Below are 18,976 nucleotides of genomic sequence, written 5' to 3'. Positions count from 1 at the left end.
TATAACATATATGTATGTAAGTATAATAGGTGAGCATTGTTATTATGAGTATTCTAGCTCGACATCGTTTAATGGCCATCCCTGACAAAAATTCTCCTTTAACTCAGAAACACTTGAAATTTAGAAGAAGATTTCAAAGGAATGATTCCACGATGATTAGTAATTTCTCATAAGAAGATTATACTAGTAAAAGTGTTTTTTTCTAGGAACGAAAAGGTGAAATCGATCTCAGCTTCCGGTCAACAGCTTTTAATCAAAAATAACACCCTTTCTCAACAAATTCATTATCAGTTCCTCAAAGACGAATTTAATCTTGCTTTTTGGGTATATATAAGAGTATAAGTACAAGTATGTACAAGTATATAATAGTATATCGTCACCTGTAGGCGATTCCGGCCTTGAGCTCATTAACAATGAGAGAATTCAGAGCTGATCGAAGACCTAACCTCGCTATCAATAGCATCGAGTGTCTTTGGGATAAGAATGATATGATTACCAGACCACAACGGAATCGCAGGAAACATGAGTTAGAAATAAGAGGCAGAGATCTGTGCTCCCGTATCCTATTCTATTACTGTTGGGCCACAATTTTTACACACGCTGTCGAAAAAGTCTTTTGTCCCAAGATCGTTCGCATGAGATCTAGTGATCTCTTTGCCCTCAGTAAGGCAGTCTTTCCCTAGTTTTGGGGCTTGTAACACGTCATTGCCCTATTGGCCTCGACGCAGTAAGGCTGGGAATGTTACCAGACGCCATCTGCAGAAGCTGTATGGAAGAAGATTAGGTGGAAACAACTCAATACTTCCTTCTTGGCTGTCTTGCGTTAGGCAGGTCAAGACTTAATCACTTGGGGGCGCATACCTTCAGACATCCCACCGAACTGGCGGGAAGCGTTTTGTTAATTTATAAGTTCGAACACAGGGGTTCTTGTTTTCTATGGCCTCCTTCGCTTGGAATATCCAATTGGCGCTATGTAGCGAAAAGAAGAAACGACTAGAGCGCTGTTGTTAACTCGGCTATAATCGTGCAAGCGGTGTCTACGCCAGTAAAGAAGAAAAAGAAGGACAAGAAAAAGAAGACAATCCCGTTCCGATTCATTCTTTAGAGCAAAATATCACGTGTGTCATTCGCCAGTTACAAGTCGAAATGCTCAATAAGTCAGCGAAAATTGGACTCAACGAATGGACCATCTGAGACGTAGCCGCGGCCAACATTTGAAAGAGATCATCTTCAAAAAGTAAATGCGAAAAAATAGTCTTTCGAACCATGATAAACATTTTCCATTAAATTTTAAGCTTCTGTGCTTTTTTCTTTAAAAACGTATGGAACCTTGAAATAACTGATAAAAATGTTCCGACATTGGGGGTACTTTTGTATGTTCAGAGCTCCGTAGCCCTTTGCGAAGACCAATACACTTCCCTAATACTGATATACATTCAATCGCAGCTACTGAGATATTTGGAACTGTAGTAACTTTTTCACAAAGCCAGTGAAACTCGAGTGTTTTTTGCTATAGATCAGACACTTTCATTTATTTTACAAGAACAAATAATAAAGATTTATGCAATGCAAGTTGGAAAAAAAATCTCATTTCGCTTATCTCCACAATTAAATCGTCGGCAAGAGAGCATAGGTCGTATGTAAACATATGCAAAAAAACCAAAATCAAAAATGATGTCGACATACGTACAAATTTATTCACGGTTATACATATATTTAAATGTTTATGAGCTTAACTGGTAATGAATGTAATCATGTATTTTAAGTAAAATAATGACCTCGGTGCGATAATATTGATTTAGTATACAATACGAGTAAAGACAAAAATTACTTGCAGGTTGAAGTCACATATACAAACTATATAAAAGTCAGGGTATCGCTCTTCATGGCCAGGAGGGGTAGCAAGAAAGAACTCGGCATCAAATAGTTTCCAAAGGGCTTAGAAGGTGGTGTTTGTCTTCCAGCCAGTTCATATCGAGCCAAGTATGAGATTACGCTCACACTATTACGACTTAATAGTCTGGGAAATTAGGTTCGATCCAGGAACCACTTTGAACACGAAACAATAATAAATTTAGCTAGTGAAATCTCAGGAAAGCCAAAGGCTTTAATCAGCCAAGATCTGAATATTTACAAATATTGATATATTCACTCAATCTTGTTTCCAATAGTTAAAAACAAATTACAAAGCTTACGAGCTTATCTATGCAGATATTTAATTAAGTAAGCATTCGATCTTCTATCAGCGCGATTGTTATATACAAGTATATATTCTGAACTTCGCAAAAACGGCAACCTTAAATAAAATAGAGTCATTATATTTACCGATTTTATGCATTTCTCATGCATCCGGCTAGTATGTCCCTAGCAAGTAGACCTCAGTCGAGATGTCAACATTTTTATCAACGGGGCCGATGTGTCGATGAAGAAGCTGGACCAAAGTTATTTCAAAGAAATAACTACTAACAGGCAAGGATAACTGTTTGCAATTACAAAATCATACGGCGAAAGAACTAAACTTACTTCGATATACTTACATATAGTATAAATAAATGCAAATGGAGAATACATATACAAGTAAGAGTTCTGGTGTAAAAATTAAATCAATTAAATAAAGACTGAAATGAACATGCGCTTACTAATGGAACTACTAAACGCTTTACTAGAAGACGTAACTTCATTTAAGGGGGCTTAGCTAAAATAGGCAGAACTTGAAATCAATCTCAACTTCCTATCAACATTTTTAAATCAATGGTAATGCGAATTCTAAACAATTGCAGCAGCTCTTCGACTAAACTTGCTTGTCAAAATTTTTGTTATTATAAATGTAGTGATAAGCTAATTGTATACAAATATGTATGTGTTGTGTGTATGTTATATGCGTGAAAGCATTCAAATTGCATGTGAAATACTAAATAGACAAACGCTTCTTTTTGACTATAAAATGTAGAACGGCTTCGAACAAACTTTAGTAAACATTTGGAAATCTATTGGCAAAGTCGAGGCATAATTCTTCTCTCAAAAAATAACAAAGTCAAAAAAATTCTACAAAAATGAGATTCATGTACTTATTGATTATCGTGTTCTTTAGCATAGCAGCTATTAGTGCTCAATGTGGACGATGTGCACTACGCTATACAATAGTTAGGTGTGCTATTTGCCAAGTAAGACCAAACTGCATTATAAATCATCGCGGAGAGTGCATTGGATATTATTACCTTGTGAATGGATAATAGTCGACGAATCAAACTCAACGCATTAAAATACACATAGGATTATGTCGCAGTTTTAAGTGTTATATATATATTTGTGTAATAAAAATATAAAAAAGAAAATAAATAAGAAAATAATTTGGCGTTTTTAAACTCAAGTGAATTCACCTGTTAAAATTTCTGAAATTTTTTTGAAGACACCTCACAGAAATATTTTGTTGTTTTCATTAAATGAGTTTATTAAAATTAAGGAAACAATGAGGTGACAGCTTCCTTGTGTTTTTTCAACAATATGCAACGGTAAAACAAATTTAGTATGCATTTGAAAGTTTTTGGTGTAGTTGAGTCAAAGTTTGTGTGTGTCCCTCGAAAAACCAAAAGGAAAAAAGTATTTTCCAAACCAGAATTTTATTTCTATCGTTCAGTTTGTATGACAGAAATATGCTATAATGACCCGATTGGAAATGTTTCTGGGTATTGTTGTAATGCTTTGAATAATAATTCATTTAGTTAAACAAGTTTTTCAAACAAAACTTGATTTCGATCGTTCAATGATAGCAATGCATTATAGTAGTCTGATATCGGCGGTTCCAACGAATGAGCAGCTTCGGGGTAAACTTGGTATACCATGTTCAGCTTGTGGCGGCCATGTTTGTTCACGGATTTGTGTCAAATATTGTCAGTGCGTTCAGTAATCCTTTCCATTTGGTCAGTGATGAGAGTACACCAACATAAACCAACGTTAACAAAAATTATTAGATAAAGTTCGTATGTACCAGTGTTATATCTGTAATGTAGAAACCAAAGTGAAGCAAATTTAGTTCAGACTTGAAAGCCTCATTGCAAAGTTGAAATTTATTTTTCGCCGCTCATTTGGAAAAAAAAAACAACAGACATGAAGCTTATATACTTATTCATCTTATGTATTTGTCTCGTAACGGCAGCAGAAAGGATGGTACTAAATAATATAACCATTGCATCTAATGCTGTTTTTATATCTAGACCAAGTATCAAATGTCAAAGAGTTAATCATCGAGGACAATGTATTGGGTGAAGCTCTAAATAAAACGAGTACACAAACACAAAAAATGTATAGAAAAATTAAAACTTAATATGATGACAACATTATGATCGATAATCACTTCGTTGGAATTTTGATTTCGAACAAAAATAATAGACATAAATATAAAACTCCAATGGTTATTAGATGTTCAGAAAAGTGTAAATGTAAAATAATATAAGTGCAAGAGGTCAGCATTGTTATTTTGGATGGTATAGCTCGACATCGTTTAATGGCCATGCATGACAAAAAAATATGCATCTAACTCAGAAACACTTGAATTTGGAAGAATATTCCAAAATAATGATTACACGATGATTAGTAATTTTACTACATACGACACCGAAGTTCTCATAAGAAGATTAGGCTAGTCAAATTGTTATTTTTAGGAACGAAAAGTTAAAATCGATCTCAGCTTCCGTTCAACGGCCTTTAATCAAAGATAACGCACCTTCTCAGCAAATTCATCATCAGCTTCTTAAAGACGAATTTAGTCTTGCTTTTTGTGTATATATAATATAATAGTATATGTACAGGTATATATATAATAGTATATGTATTTGCCTTCAAATTTCGAAGTTGAGTTTATTGAAATCATAATTATACAGATTAACACAAACAAATTTTGTTTTGCGCTTAGGTTTTATTTAATACATTATGGATGTATAAGCAAATATGTATTGGTAATTACAATTACAAATCACAAAATTATAGCGTTTTGACCACTTTTTATTTACTCGGCCAAAACGGAATTATGAACCTCTAGAGAAAGCCTGTTTGTATTTTCTAATAACAAGAAAGCTGTGAATGATATATATAAAGACTTTTTTAAATATATTAATTATTGTAAAAGTAAAATAAATAGGTAGAAATGTCAAAAGTTAATAAGTAAAAATGTAGTGTACGAATTTATGTATTCCAAAGATAACAGGAAATCTTCATTGTATAGGGAAAGGGGAATTGTTTCCCTCCAAATTTAACGCGTATGAGTCGCGGGCGGTAATGAAAAACCAAAACCACTGAATCGATTTTAATAACTTTTTCATTGAGTGACATATGCTATATATTTTATACCGGCCGAGGCCGAACGAGGAGCGGGCCACTATGTTTTCATATACAACGTTCACATTTTTTCTGTGGTGTATTCAGTATCAGCATTGCACCCATGCGAAGCCGGAGCGGGTCGCCGGTACAAAATAAAAGACTGTCTTCTGAATTTACAAATTGTGGCAACGTATGCAGATTAACTTATTAGCAAATCCAATCCAATAATTCCGTTACTGAAAGTGCTTAATCTGAAGCGACGCGGCTTGATAGAAAACTTGAAATAGATTCTACATTCAGCTCCATCTGTTTACTGTTCGATTGATACATTTTCCGCGGTTGATCTTCCAAGTTTTCCAACATAGAAAAATTAGTAACTGGAGAGATAAGGAAACAGTGGTAAAAGCAACGACACTTATCGCAGCCCTGTGCAAATTTGAATTCATAATTTGGAGCTTTTTGTGTGAGTCTTCAAAGATCGATCTGGCAAAGGCATCATATATGATAGATACGCTGCATGTAATGTTCCGAAATCGAAGACAAAACGCTGAGAAACATTTTCGATCTACAAATTCATGGCAGTAGAACTAAAAGTTTGATTAAAAAGATTTGAAGACACGCTGTTTTAGAGAAGTATTGGATGGATTTTAACTAAGTTTTCTGCTTCCAGAAAAAGTACGTCCTTCGGAAGCCAAAGAAATGAAAAATCTTATTGACTACCCGATAGATAGACTCAAAGGCCTTTTGGATAATGACAACGTCGTGCGACGTTTGAAAAGTGAACTTGATCACGGGCAGTGCCATTGGAGGCATAACCAAAAGTCAAAAGACAACAAGTTACCGACTACTGCATTGAAAACGTTGAAGAACTGCGATCAAGACCTATACCCATTTTTCATAGTTTTCCTCGCATATTCTGTACAGTTACTGTGGCGAATGCGACCTCTGAAAGCTTTTTTTCAATACTTTGCTTCATTAAAGTGTGGCTGAGGATGAGCATTCTTCAAGATAGATTGATCGGCCTGGAGGCGCTGCACACGCATCATAACATATTGAAGTCACTGCAAAAAGATTCTAAAACCTTGGCCCACATTGTTTTGTCTTGTTACATATTTCCTTAGATGTCTTGGTAATGCTATTTAGCACCATTCTTTCTGCTGCCGTTACAAGAAAAATACATAAGATTTAAGAATATATAAGCTTCGTGTCTTTTTCTCTTTCCAAATTAGCGGAGAAAAATAAATTTTAACTTTGCACAGAGGCTTTCAAGTCTGAACTAAGTATGCTTCACTTGGGATTCTACAATGCAGTGATAACACTGGTTTACACGAAGTTTGTGATTATTTTCGTTTTTGTTGGTGTACTCCCATAAACTACATATATTATATTATAATTATTATTTTTTCTTCAAACACATCTATTTTTTTTTGTGAGAGCTACATATTCATATCTGATCTCATGTAAAGGGTCTATCAACAAGAGCGACGTTATGTTAAAGTGAAGTAAAACACTCAAAAAACGGTCTAAATTGGTTCTGTTTTTTAATTGCAGATAATTTGTGATTTGTTGGAAGGACCAAGTGGAGAAGGACCTGGCTTCGCTTGGAATATCCACTTGGCGCCACCTAGCGAAAGGAAGAAACGACTGGCACGCTGTTGTTAACTCGGCTATAATCGCGTAAGCGGTGTCTACGCCAATTAAGAAGAAGAAGGTGCATCGTGGCGTTTGCCTTTGTTTTAACATACCACCAGCAAAACTGATATAGAGGATCTTACTGGGCCATTTCTCCACATTAACGGGCCGCCAAATCTGGGAAAAAGTCGGTCAAAATCCTGTTCTAACTTTAGCTATTGACGATAATGACATTTCCGTCTCATTTCAACCGAAGTAAGGCTCAATATTTCGGTCACCCCGCAACAAATGGGAGATTTTTGGGGATACAATATCGTTTTCTGGATCAGCCGTGGATATGACTCACCTCAAAGCGACCATTTTGTTTATTGACGAAGCAATTATGCAAGAGATGCGCCTTATCTGGGAAGACGATTTTTAAATGGAAGAAAAAAAAACAATATTGTACCAAAATTAAACGTTACATGACGAAATGGAAAGCCTTACTGCCGTCAAAGTCACCTTATTCCAATTAGTAGACGCGCATATCATTAATGCCATCAAAAAGAACATGAATATAGTTTTTATTCCCTGAACAGTGTATTCTAAGTTTACCCCGAAGCTGCTCATTTGTCGGAACCGCCGATATCGGACCACTATAATGCATTGCTACCATTAAACGATCGATATCAAGTTTTGTTTGAAAAACTGTTTTAACCAAATGAATTGTTATTCAAAACAACACAACAATATCCAAAAAAATTTCCGATCGGATCATTACAGCATATTTCTGTCATACCAACTGAACGATTAAAATAAAATTCTGGTATGGAAAATATTTTTTTGCTTTTGGTTTCTCGAGAGACACACACAAACTTTGACTCAACTACACCAAAAACTTTCAAATGCATACTAATTTGTTTTACCGTTTTATACTGTTGAAAAAAAAACATGGAAGCTGTCACCTCATTGTTTCCTTAATATAAATAAACTCATTTAATGAAAACAACAAAATATTTCTGTGAGGTTTCTTCAAAAAAATTTCAGAAATTTTAACAGGTGAATTCACTTGAGCTTAAAAACGCCAAATTATTTTTATTCTTTCTTTTTATAATTTTATTACACAAATGATATAACACTTAATATTGCGACATAGTCCTATGCGTATTATAATTCATTGTGTTTGATAATTCGATTTGCGATTTGATAATGCACTCTCGAAGATGATTTTGCGAGCAGTTTGGCTTTGCTATTATAATAGCGTATTTGATATTATCCTCTGAAGGGTCTTCCACTACAGCACTAATACCAGCTATGCTAATATACAAGATAATCAATAAATACATGAATTTCATTTTTATAGAATTTTTTTGACTTTGGTATTTTTTGAGAGACAAAATATGCCTCACCTTTGCCAATAGATTTCCAAAAGTTTACTAAAGTTTGTTCGAAGCCGTTCTACATTTTATAGTCAAAAAGTCGCTTGTCAAATTAGTTTTTTTATTGAAATTAAATTCTTTGAACGTTTATATCATACATACAATACATATTTGTATACAATTTTCTTATCACCATATTTATGATAACAAAAATTTGGTATGATCCAATTCCAAGTAATCAAAAATACTGCTTCCCAGAAAAATGTCGATTTCGTCTAATGTGTGATGAGCTCATATATTATGTATAACAAGCAAGTTTAAATCCGGGTTCGAAGAGCTGATGCAATTGTTGATAATTCGCTTTACCATTGACTTAAACATTTCGATAGGAAGGTGAGAAAGATTTCACGTTGTCCCCATCTTTCCCAAGACCAATTAAGTGAAGTTACGCTTTCTAGTAAAGTGATTAATAGTTCCATTGGTAAACGCATGTTTATTTCATTCTGTATTTAATTGATTTAAGTTTTACATCACATTTCATATTCTTATATTTATTCTTTTATTTCATATATTTATACTAGCTGACCCCGCAGGCGTTGCCCTGCGTGAAATTATGTGTTTTGAAATGAAAAGAAAGTTGAATTTATATTGCGTTGAAAATTATTTATTTGCGATTTTTGTACATTTTTTTCAATGTAACGGAGTTAAATAAACAAAATTTTTTGGTTTCAGTTCCGGTTCGTAAATTTACATAAAAGATAGTTTTCCAACTCGTGAACACGCCACGTATATCTGACCGTATGAATAACATGTCATTTACAGATTACGAATATCCTTGTGCCCTGTTGATTGTCATCTCAAATGCTATTTTCCCTGGAGACTGAATAATTTTGAAATGAAATGGCAAATCGGTGGAACTCAAGGAATTTGTAGAATCAAACATTCTGCCCCCTTGTATTGGATTGCTGCGTCAGAATCAGTCGGTTTCCATTACACAGTTTCGGCGCATGAAGATTGTGAAACAGAATAATGACAGATGACAGTGGCGGCACACCAAGCCTGCTCAAAGGGTTTAGAAATTCCACTGGATAATTCACGGTTTCGTCTTGATTGTCAACACAATCGGAATTTGCACATCTCCAATCTTCAGTGGCATTCGATGTAGCTACCGCATCGTTCATCGTTTGATTCTAGTGGTTATCATGTTCCAGCAATTGTAATTGCTGGCATGGTTTTCGAAAAGTTGTACACACCGTACCATTCACAGTATTAACAGTGCGCAATGACTCAAATGAAGTTGAACCGTGTATATTAATCAATAGCAAAGCTATCGGCGCTTTTCGGGTGAATTATGTAAATTCGTCCTATTGCATTAGTTGAGAACTCATCAGGATGTCAATCTACTGGTTCGTTTTGTTTCTGCGTAACCATTTCTTTGAAGATGCATTTTATGTATAATATCAAGGTGCTTATGAATAAAACAATGTTCTCGCAAACGGATCACTGAAGAAAATTGAGAAAAAAAGAGAGAGGCTGTAATGTATTCCATGGGTTGAAATACATTCTTTGGCCATGCTTCAAATGAACTGCGAAACGGACAACAGTCGGAAAGCGTTCATGAATTGCAAAAGTATACATCCTACAAAACGCTTCATTGCAGTTCACGTATCGAACCATTTGATACTTGCTGATCTCATCTCGTTCAAGGTCAGTAACCGCCATGTTGCTTTCATTGGTGACGTACTTACAAACATATTTGATTGATTTGACTAAACTGCAATACTCAACATTGATATGAGTTTTGAATATGAATTAGACAATATCATCGATATTCACTCTTTTAAATTGAATGCTGATTGTTCTGCCATTGGCGTCTGGTGAGCGACGCCGATAGAGTGGATATCCATCATTTCCAGTATGCGTTTCCGAAAGAAAAGCACGTGTTACGTGCGTTTATTGTCAGACATACAAACCGAAGTGGGATTTTGGTGCCCGCAAGGTCCATGAACCATATAAGTTTTCACCACTTCGTATAATACAAGGAGCTTTCCAAAGTAAACAGGACTTAAAAAAATTAAACAGAACAAATGGTTTTTTCGGCAAAATCAATTTATTTTATTCAAAATAGTCTTCTTCTGCTTCAATACAGCTTTTTGCACGGTCCAACAGCATGTCGAACGAGTGTTATAGCGTTTTAGCTCGTTGGCCGGTATGACCGCCAGTATGCCAGTGCAAGCCTTTTGAATGGTCTCTACGTCTGCATAACGCTTTCCTTGCATGGGCAAATGCTTTTTTCCGAAGGAAGAAGCCGCATGGTGCCATATCAGATGAATACGGGAAGTGGTTAATGGTTAAAATGTGATTTTTGGTCAAATAATCGGTCACAACCGTCGATCGATGAGAGCAATTTTTGGTCGTCAGTCGATTTGTGCGGAACAAACCGTGCACACACCTTTCTTAAGCCCAAGTGTTCGGTCAAAATGCGATCAATCGATGTTGTGGAGATGACCAATTTCATTTCCATGAATTGCAAGGATGATTTGGGCTGATTTTTGATGAATTCTCGCACAGTTTCGATGGAATTTCCGATGATCACGGATTTTTATTGGCCCACATTTTAATCGTCATTTATGTCCTCACGACCACTTTGAAAACGTTGAAAACACCTGTGCACTCTGCTACGGGATAGGTAATCATCGCCATAAACTTGTTTTATCAATTGAATCGTTTCGGTCAAAGTTTTACCAATTTTAAAACAAAATTTAATGTTGGCTCTTTGTTCGAAGTTCATTTTCGGACCGTTGATTTTTTTTACGTTGGTGTACTCTCATTAACTATACAAGTATAATATTATTATTTTTTTTTTCAAACACATCTATTTTTGTTTTTTTTTGTGACAGATACATATTCATATCTGATTTCATGTTAAGGGTCCACCAACAAGAACAACGTAATGGTAAATTGAAACGCTTTAATTCAGTCTAAATCGTCACATGACGAAATGAAAAGCCTTACTGAACGCACTGACACAAATCCGTGAACAAACATGGCCGCCACAAGCTGTCAAAGTCACGTCATCCCAATTGGTAGACGCGTATATCATTAGTATCATTAAAAAGGAACACGAATCTAATTTGTATTCCAAGAACAGGTTATACTAAGTTGGCCCCGAAACTCCTTGAAGGAAAGGTACGATCCCACGTGAAATAGATATTTTATACATATAAGCGATCAGCGTGATGGGCTAAGTTGATGTAACCATGACTACTCTTTCGATATCTTGCAATCGAAATCAAGTTCTTGCTTGGGAACCTTTTTAAGTGTATGAATTATTATTCAAAACATTAGAACAACATCCAAAAAAAATGCCCGATCGGATCACTATGGCATATTTCTGCCATACAAACTGAACGATAAAAACAAATTTCTGGTATGGAATTGTTTTTTTTTTTTTTTTTTTAAGGACGTAGTTAACCTTTTTTGTTGTTTTAATATTTTTTTGGTTTTATTTTTTTCGAGAGACAAACAAAATTTTAGTAGGCGAATTCAGTTGAGTTTAAAAACGCCAAATTATTTTTAGTTGTTCTTTTTACAATTTTATTGCACAAATGATACAATATTTATTATTACCACATAAACGTTTGTGTACTACATATAATTCATTGTGTTTGATTCTTCAACTACCGTTCAATGCAATCTCCGCGATAATTTAGCCGGCAGTTTGGTATTGTGTCGAGGCAAGCAAACCCTATTACATATGATGCTATGCTAATGTACACACGATAACCAATAAATACATGAATTTCATTTTTAAAGATTTTTTTTGATTTTGGTAGTTTTTGAGAGAAAAAGTATGCCTCAACTTTGCCAATAGATTTCCAAATGTTTACTAAAGTTTGTTCGAAGCCGTTCTACATTTTATAGTCAAAAAGAAGCGTTTGCCAGATTAGTTTTTTTATAAACAATTTGAATTCTTTTCACTCATATACCATACGCACTATACATATGTATGTACAATCTCCTTATCACTACATATTTTATAATAACAAACATTTGGTGTGATCCAATTCCAAGTACTCAAAACTACTGGTTCCCGGAAAAATGACGATTTTGTCTTATAATGTGATGAGCTAATATATTAAGAAAAGTAAATCCGACTCCGAAGAGCCGATGCAATTGTTGGGAGTTTGCATTACTGTTGTCTTAAAAATGTTGACGAAAACCATTTAAATGAACTTACGTCTTCTAGTAAAGTGATTAATAGCTCTATTAGTAAATGCATTTTTATTTCATTCTATATTTCTATATTTAATTGATTTAATTTTACACCAGGGTTCATATTTTTATATACATATATTACTTATAGATTCTCTATTTGCATATATTTACAAGTATAAGTAAGTATATCGAAGTAAGTTTAGTTCTTTCGCCGTAAGTTTAGTTACTTGCCCACAGTTATCCTTGCCTTTCATTAGTTATTTCTTCGAAACAAATTTGGTCCAGCTTCTTCATCAACACATCGGCCGCGTTGATCAAAATGTTGGCATCTCGACTGAGGTCTACTTGCTAGGGACATACTGTCCCTATGCATGAGGTAATTTGTTTGCAAATTCCCATCCACGGCTACAAGAAAATTGCATAAATATAATGATGTCATTTAATTTAACGTTCTTGTTGTTGTGAGGTTCTAGAAATATCAACACTTTGATTTTTTAATTTATACCCCGCTTGTTTTTTGAATCGGTTAATTTTTTTTCCTGTAATTTGGTAGTTTGTGACATTTTTACTAAACTTCACGTCAAAATATATATAAGTATTTGAGAAACACGTCGTTTTGTGAGGCACTAAAAGGGAATTCTTCGATTTTTACTATGTCTGAATGGCGAAGTCGGCAGCAATAATGCGATAATGCACCATCACATACTGCATTGGTTATTCGTGATCATTTCACCACATTTTCAACTAATGTCGTGCCGCAACCACCGCATTCATCTGATTTACCTTCGTGTAACGTCTATTCAGCAAATTCATATGACCACTCCGAGGAAACATTTTGAGTCAATTTGGGATATAAAAGTTGAATCGAAGAAGGCTCTGATCTGATCACGACGGAGGATTTTTCCAAGTGCTATGATGACTAAAACATTCGTTGGCATAATTGTATTGCAGCGGGAGGGATTACGTTGAAGGAAATTAAATGGGCAAAATTTACGTTTCAATTTGATCACAGTAAGCTTTGTATTTTTTTTTTTAACCAATGAAAACGAAACGGTTGAAAACTGAGATTTCACTAGCTAAATGAATTCTTGTTTCGTGTTCAAAGTGGTTTCGGGATCGCACCTAGTTTTCCTGATTTTAAAGTCGTAATGTTAAACTTGGCTTTATATTAACTGGTTGACATATAAAAAGCCCTTTGGAAACTATTTGATGTCCAGTTCTTTCTTGCTACCCCTCGTGGCCGTGAAGAGCGATGACCTGACTTTTATATATGTAGCTTGTATACGTTTCATAATTTTTGGCTTTATTGAATATTAAATCAATATTATCGCACTGAGATAGTTATTTTAGTTAAAATAATATTTCGACACAATTAATTTTCAAAAACTGCAATATGGCAACTACAATAATTTTGAAAAGAAACGATTAAGTCGTTTATCGAGCTACGGAGCACCGAACATACAAAAGTACCACTATTGTCCGAACTTTCTTCTCAGTTATTTCGAGGTTCTCTACTTTTAAAGAAAACCCATAAAAACTTAAAATTGAATGGGGAATTTGTATCATCATTCGAAAGGGCATTCTTTCGCATTTATTTTTTGAGGATTATCCTTTTCAAATACCAAGTATCTGAAACGTCCAACAAGCCACGTTGCACCATTAAAAATTACTTCCAATACATGGACTAGAAGTGATTGTGATAAATCTAATGCATTTGCAAAACACCTTGCTGAAACCTTCGTCCAAATGAGAATAGTGAAATCTCGTTCCTCAGTAGTATTCATCATGCAATAATCCCAACAATCATCATTTGCGAACTTAAAAGTGAAATTACAAAGCTTAAAGTTAAGAAAACAGCTGGATTCGATTTAATTACAGCTGAAGTGTTAAAGCAGTTGCCATACAAATGTTTATTGAAGTTCACTCATCTTTTCTATACAGCAATTCGTCTGACACATTTTCCAAGCCTTTGGAAAGTTGCCGAAATTGTTATGGCTCCTAAGTCAGAAAAGGATTCTTATGTAGTCTCGTCATATAGACCAATTTCACTACTCCCACAAATCTCAAAACTTGTCGAAAAATTAATTTATCAAAAAATAAAATATATAATCGAAGAAAAGCAGTTAATACCATCGCATCAGTTCGGTTTTAGAAACAAGCATTTAACAATAGAAGAGAGAGGGAAACGTGTGTCCAGCTGTATTTCTTGACAGACTTACCGTTAGCACGAAACAGTACATATGACTGCAACTTTTGCTAATGACACCGCAATACTATGCGTCGAAAAAACTGCAGCAAAAGCTGCGCTAAGCCTGTAACATCCAATCAAATTTGTAGTAAGTTAGAATCACTTATCACTTATCACCCTATAAGTGTTCTAGAAGTCTTCGTACCATATGCAAATAAAGCCAAATATCTTGGCATCACGCTCGATGCTTACGTTGGAAAGAGCATATTAAAATAAAAAGGATTGAACTTAATCTGAAATTGTCGAAAAGGATATGGCTAATTTGGCGAAGGCCAAACTTATCCATACACAACAAATTACATCTTTATTTCATCAGGGTTTGTCGGGAAAGTAATAGGACTGATTTTCTTCCGCCGCGACTGGACAGTTGTCTTCAAGCACCTGGAGAGTCAGGACAAACATTTCCGTGCATAGTGCTTCTGTGACTGACTGACACTGCTCATTCGACGATGAAGAGATTCGTATTCATGTCCGTGATCAGCTCGTCATAACTGTCAGCTCTATGATTTCCACGGAAACCATGCACTACTGCTTTAAAACTGTTTCAGGTCTTTTTCTTCTATGTGCTCTCTTTTCACCTCAGTACTAGGATACTGTAAAACGTAAAATATTTTAACCTAATTAATGTTCCCAACAAAGTAATCATTACAAAAAAAAAGAAATTAAATATGATGAAAATGTTATAAAAGCAAAGAAAATGGTGATTAAAAATCGTCCGGCAAGCGTTAGCAAAATGGCAAAGGAGCCCGACATCTATCGCGAGTTCGTTCAAATGATTTTGATGGAAATTTTGGGTACATATGGCACGCGTTCCTGCTCGCCTCGCCTCGCTAAAGCTGAGTACCGTAAAGAGGTCCCTTTGGACATGCTTGATTTTGCGAATTCCGATCCCACATTCATAATATCGAGAAAAAAGATAGCTTTTTCAATATATTCATATATAATACATAATAAGCAAGATTAAATCCGTCTGTTTAAGTTGAATACAAAATTTCTTTAGAGCATACGCTCTTAAATAAAAATGAATTTTATTTGTATTTTAACAATAAAAATTAACTCTAATATAATATGCAATATTATAAGTGTTTTAAATTTTTATCCACTTCCTCGCAATGGCACCCGTTGCTTGAAACTTGCTTTGGTAATCTCATCGAATGTATGTGACGAAGTGTGTCGAACGAATTGTCTGCTATGCTGTTGTCCATCCTTTTTGCTTAGTGTGTTGGTGTACAGGTATTGTGAGGTGTCTTGTGCTATGTTATCATCGGTTGTGGTGTATTGAGCTAGGGAGCGCCAGTTTTTTCCGTGTATAGTGGCTGGATGCTTAACTCATTTAAGCACCGTCTTTGAGAAGCTTATGATGAATTTGTTGAGAAAGTGCCTTACTATTGATTAAAAAATGTTGACCGTAAGCTGAGATTGGGTTCAACTTTTCGTTCCTAGAAAATAACACTTTTACTAAAATAATCTTCTTATGAGAATTACAGCCTCGTATGTATTTAAATTGCTAATCTTCGTGGAATCTTTCTTTAGAAATCTTCTTCCAAATTTCAAGTGTTTCTGAGATAAGGGAAATTTTTTTCGGGGATGGCCATTAAACGATCATAAGTATATACGACATATCATTTCTCTAAACGAAAAGTTGTTTTTAACACAAATTATATTTAAAATTGTATTTATCTCACCTTGAAATATCGATGATTTTTCGTCCAGTACCATGTAGAAAGCCTCCAGTTTTGCCCATTAAAATATCGTCTTGACTACGATATTATTTTATAATAAATGGATAAGTTTAGAACATATTATTTGAATAAAGATATATAACTATAGAATATAACTATAGAATCACTTAATTTTATTAAGGCCTACATTTATTCTTTCCTTATTTGGAAACGTCTAATACCTATTGTAATTTTATATTTATGTACATATATATTTTTTGTTCGCAGTTCTAAATTCCAACGAAGTTATTATTGATTATAATGATGTGTGCTAATTTTAATTTTTCTATACATTTTTTATATCCTTTTATTTCGAGCTTCCACCAATACATTGTCCACGATGATCATAACTTTTACATTTTGGTCTGGATATGAAAACAGCATAATTTCTCAAGGTAGTGTTATTTAGTACCATTGTTTCTGCTGCCGTTACGAGACAAATACATAAGATTAATAGGTATATAAGCTTCATGTCTGTTGCTTTCTTTCCCAATGAGTGGAGAAAAATTATTTTTAACTGTGCACAAAGGCTTTCAAGATTAAACTGAATTTGCTTCACTTGGGATTCTACATTTCAGAGATAACAATGGTACACACGAACTTTGTGATTATTTTTGTTTTTGTTGGTGTACTCTCATTAACTATATTTTATTATTATTTTTTTCAAACACATCTATTTTTATGTGACAGTTACATATGGTATTCATAGCTGATCTCATGTAAAGGGTCTATCAACAAAAACGACGTCGTGCTAAAGTGAAATAAAACACTTAAATTCGGTGCAAATAGGTTCTCCTTTTTAATTGCAGATAAATTCATGACATTTACGATTTTAACAAAATATCGGCCAAATGACCACCACGGCTCCGCTTCCATATCTCCACCCGGTTTATTCCAATTTTCGATGGCTCGGTGCAGCGTTGCTTACGAGCTCCTCAAACTTTGCTGGTTATTTGGCGTAAACCTTAGATTTAACATTTGCCCAAAAAAAAAAACTTACAGACATTAAATTTGCAAGATTTTCACTAAACCATTTCTCCACATTAACGAGCCGCCAAATCTGGGGAAAAAATCGGTCAACATCGTGTTATAACGTTTCCGCTGAAATAAGGCCTTATAATTCTGGCATACCACAATCCGCAACAAACGGAAGATCCTTAAGGATGCCACTACGTTTCCTGGACCACACGTGGATATGACTCACCTCAAACCGACCATTTTGTTTGTTGACGAAGCCATTAGGCTAGAAATAGGTCTCATCTAAGAAGATGATTTTTAAATGAAAAAAATAAATAAACCAAAGCCAGCTGAGAACGTGAGCTTACCTAATAATCTTACTGAACACTAGGGGTGTCCTTATTTTCAAACATCGGTTTTCTATATATTCCCGGCCAGAAATCGGTTCCTTTATGTATTTAGATAAAACGGTAAAAGTTTGGGGTCAATGCGATAACATTTAGTGGACCCGGAAGCCAGCTGAAAAATTCAAAATAGTAACTGCTCATAACGGGACATTTCTGCTGTGAAATATTTCCAAAAGCATGCAAGAGGTTATTGTTCATATTGTATATATATTAATATATTAATAAGTAAATATAATTGTAAGCGTTCACAAGCAAGAAATAACAATTATTTTGAAGAATAATTATTTGGTTTAATAAATACTTTAAAATTGTTTGAATTTCGGTGGGCGGTTGTGTTTAAAGTGTAAAAAGTGAAGTATAGGAAAAAAACTTATATGTCTATTTTAGCAACACGAATGTCAGTTGCCAATTTAAGAAAAGTTAGTTTGATTGGATACACAATGCACAATGCAGGTGCAAAACTTCCATCTAATCGGCAGGTTTTAGAAGGTTTGTTTTACAATATGAGATTTGTAGATCTTTCAGCAAAGGAAAGCGCAAAACTTGTTATCAAAGCAGCACAAATATTTTGGGAACAAGCACGAATACCGATAAGAAAAGAAGATAAATGTGTTGAGAAGTTATTGAAACTGTACGAAAGTTGGAAACAAATCCTGAAAACAGTTCCAGAAAAGAGATCCAATTCACAGGAAGAAGTCGTTGTTGTTGGAAGTTTGGATGATTTATTTGACATGGCCACCGCTAATACGCTTGAAAAAATGAAGTTAGTAGAAGATAAGAAATTTCTTGAAATGCAACGTCAAAAAGGACGGCCAGGTTGCATGATTGGTGTTGATAAGGTTTTGTACGATCGTAAAGTGCGTGCACAAGAAAGACAGGAGAAAGCAGCATTACGATAAAGGCGATATGAAAGGTGAGTTCCCTATAGTTGACAATGCACTTTTATTAATGTTAATTTATTCAAACACTTAACAAGGCCAATGCAAATGGAGCACTAGTTGTTCATTTTGATGGGAAGTTCATGACAGATATAAAAGGTCGTAGTAAAGTGGAAAGAATTGCTGTTTTAATTAGCTACGATAGAACATCGAAATTTCTTGGAGCACCAAAGATACAGTC

At 34.6% G+C, this 18,976-nt stretch overlaps 1 long non-coding RNA gene across 1 annotated transcript; it reads right to left on the bottom strand.

Moving 5' to 3' along the window:
• Positions 1 to 15,976: 15,976 nt before the first annotated feature.
• LOC120779591 lies at positions 15,977 to 17,032 on the bottom strand. Its single transcript, XR_005705680.1, has 2 exons — positions 16,458 to 17,032; positions 15,977 to 16,402 (listed from the first exon to the last, which is right to left on the bottom strand). It is a non-coding gene; the product is annotated as an uncharacterized LOC120779591 (long non-coding RNA).
• Between the last annotated feature and the right edge of the window lie 1,944 nt (positions 17,033 to 18,976).

This window comes from Bactrocera tryoni, chromosome 1, assembly GCF_016617805.1.
Source record: "Bactrocera tryoni isolate S06 chromosome 1, CSIRO_BtryS06_freeze2, whole genome shotgun sequence".
Classification (NCBI taxonomy): Eukaryota; Metazoa; Arthropoda; class Insecta; order Diptera; family Tephritidae; genus Bactrocera; species Bactrocera tryoni.
This window is presented reverse-complemented; position numbering and strand designations above follow the sequence as displayed.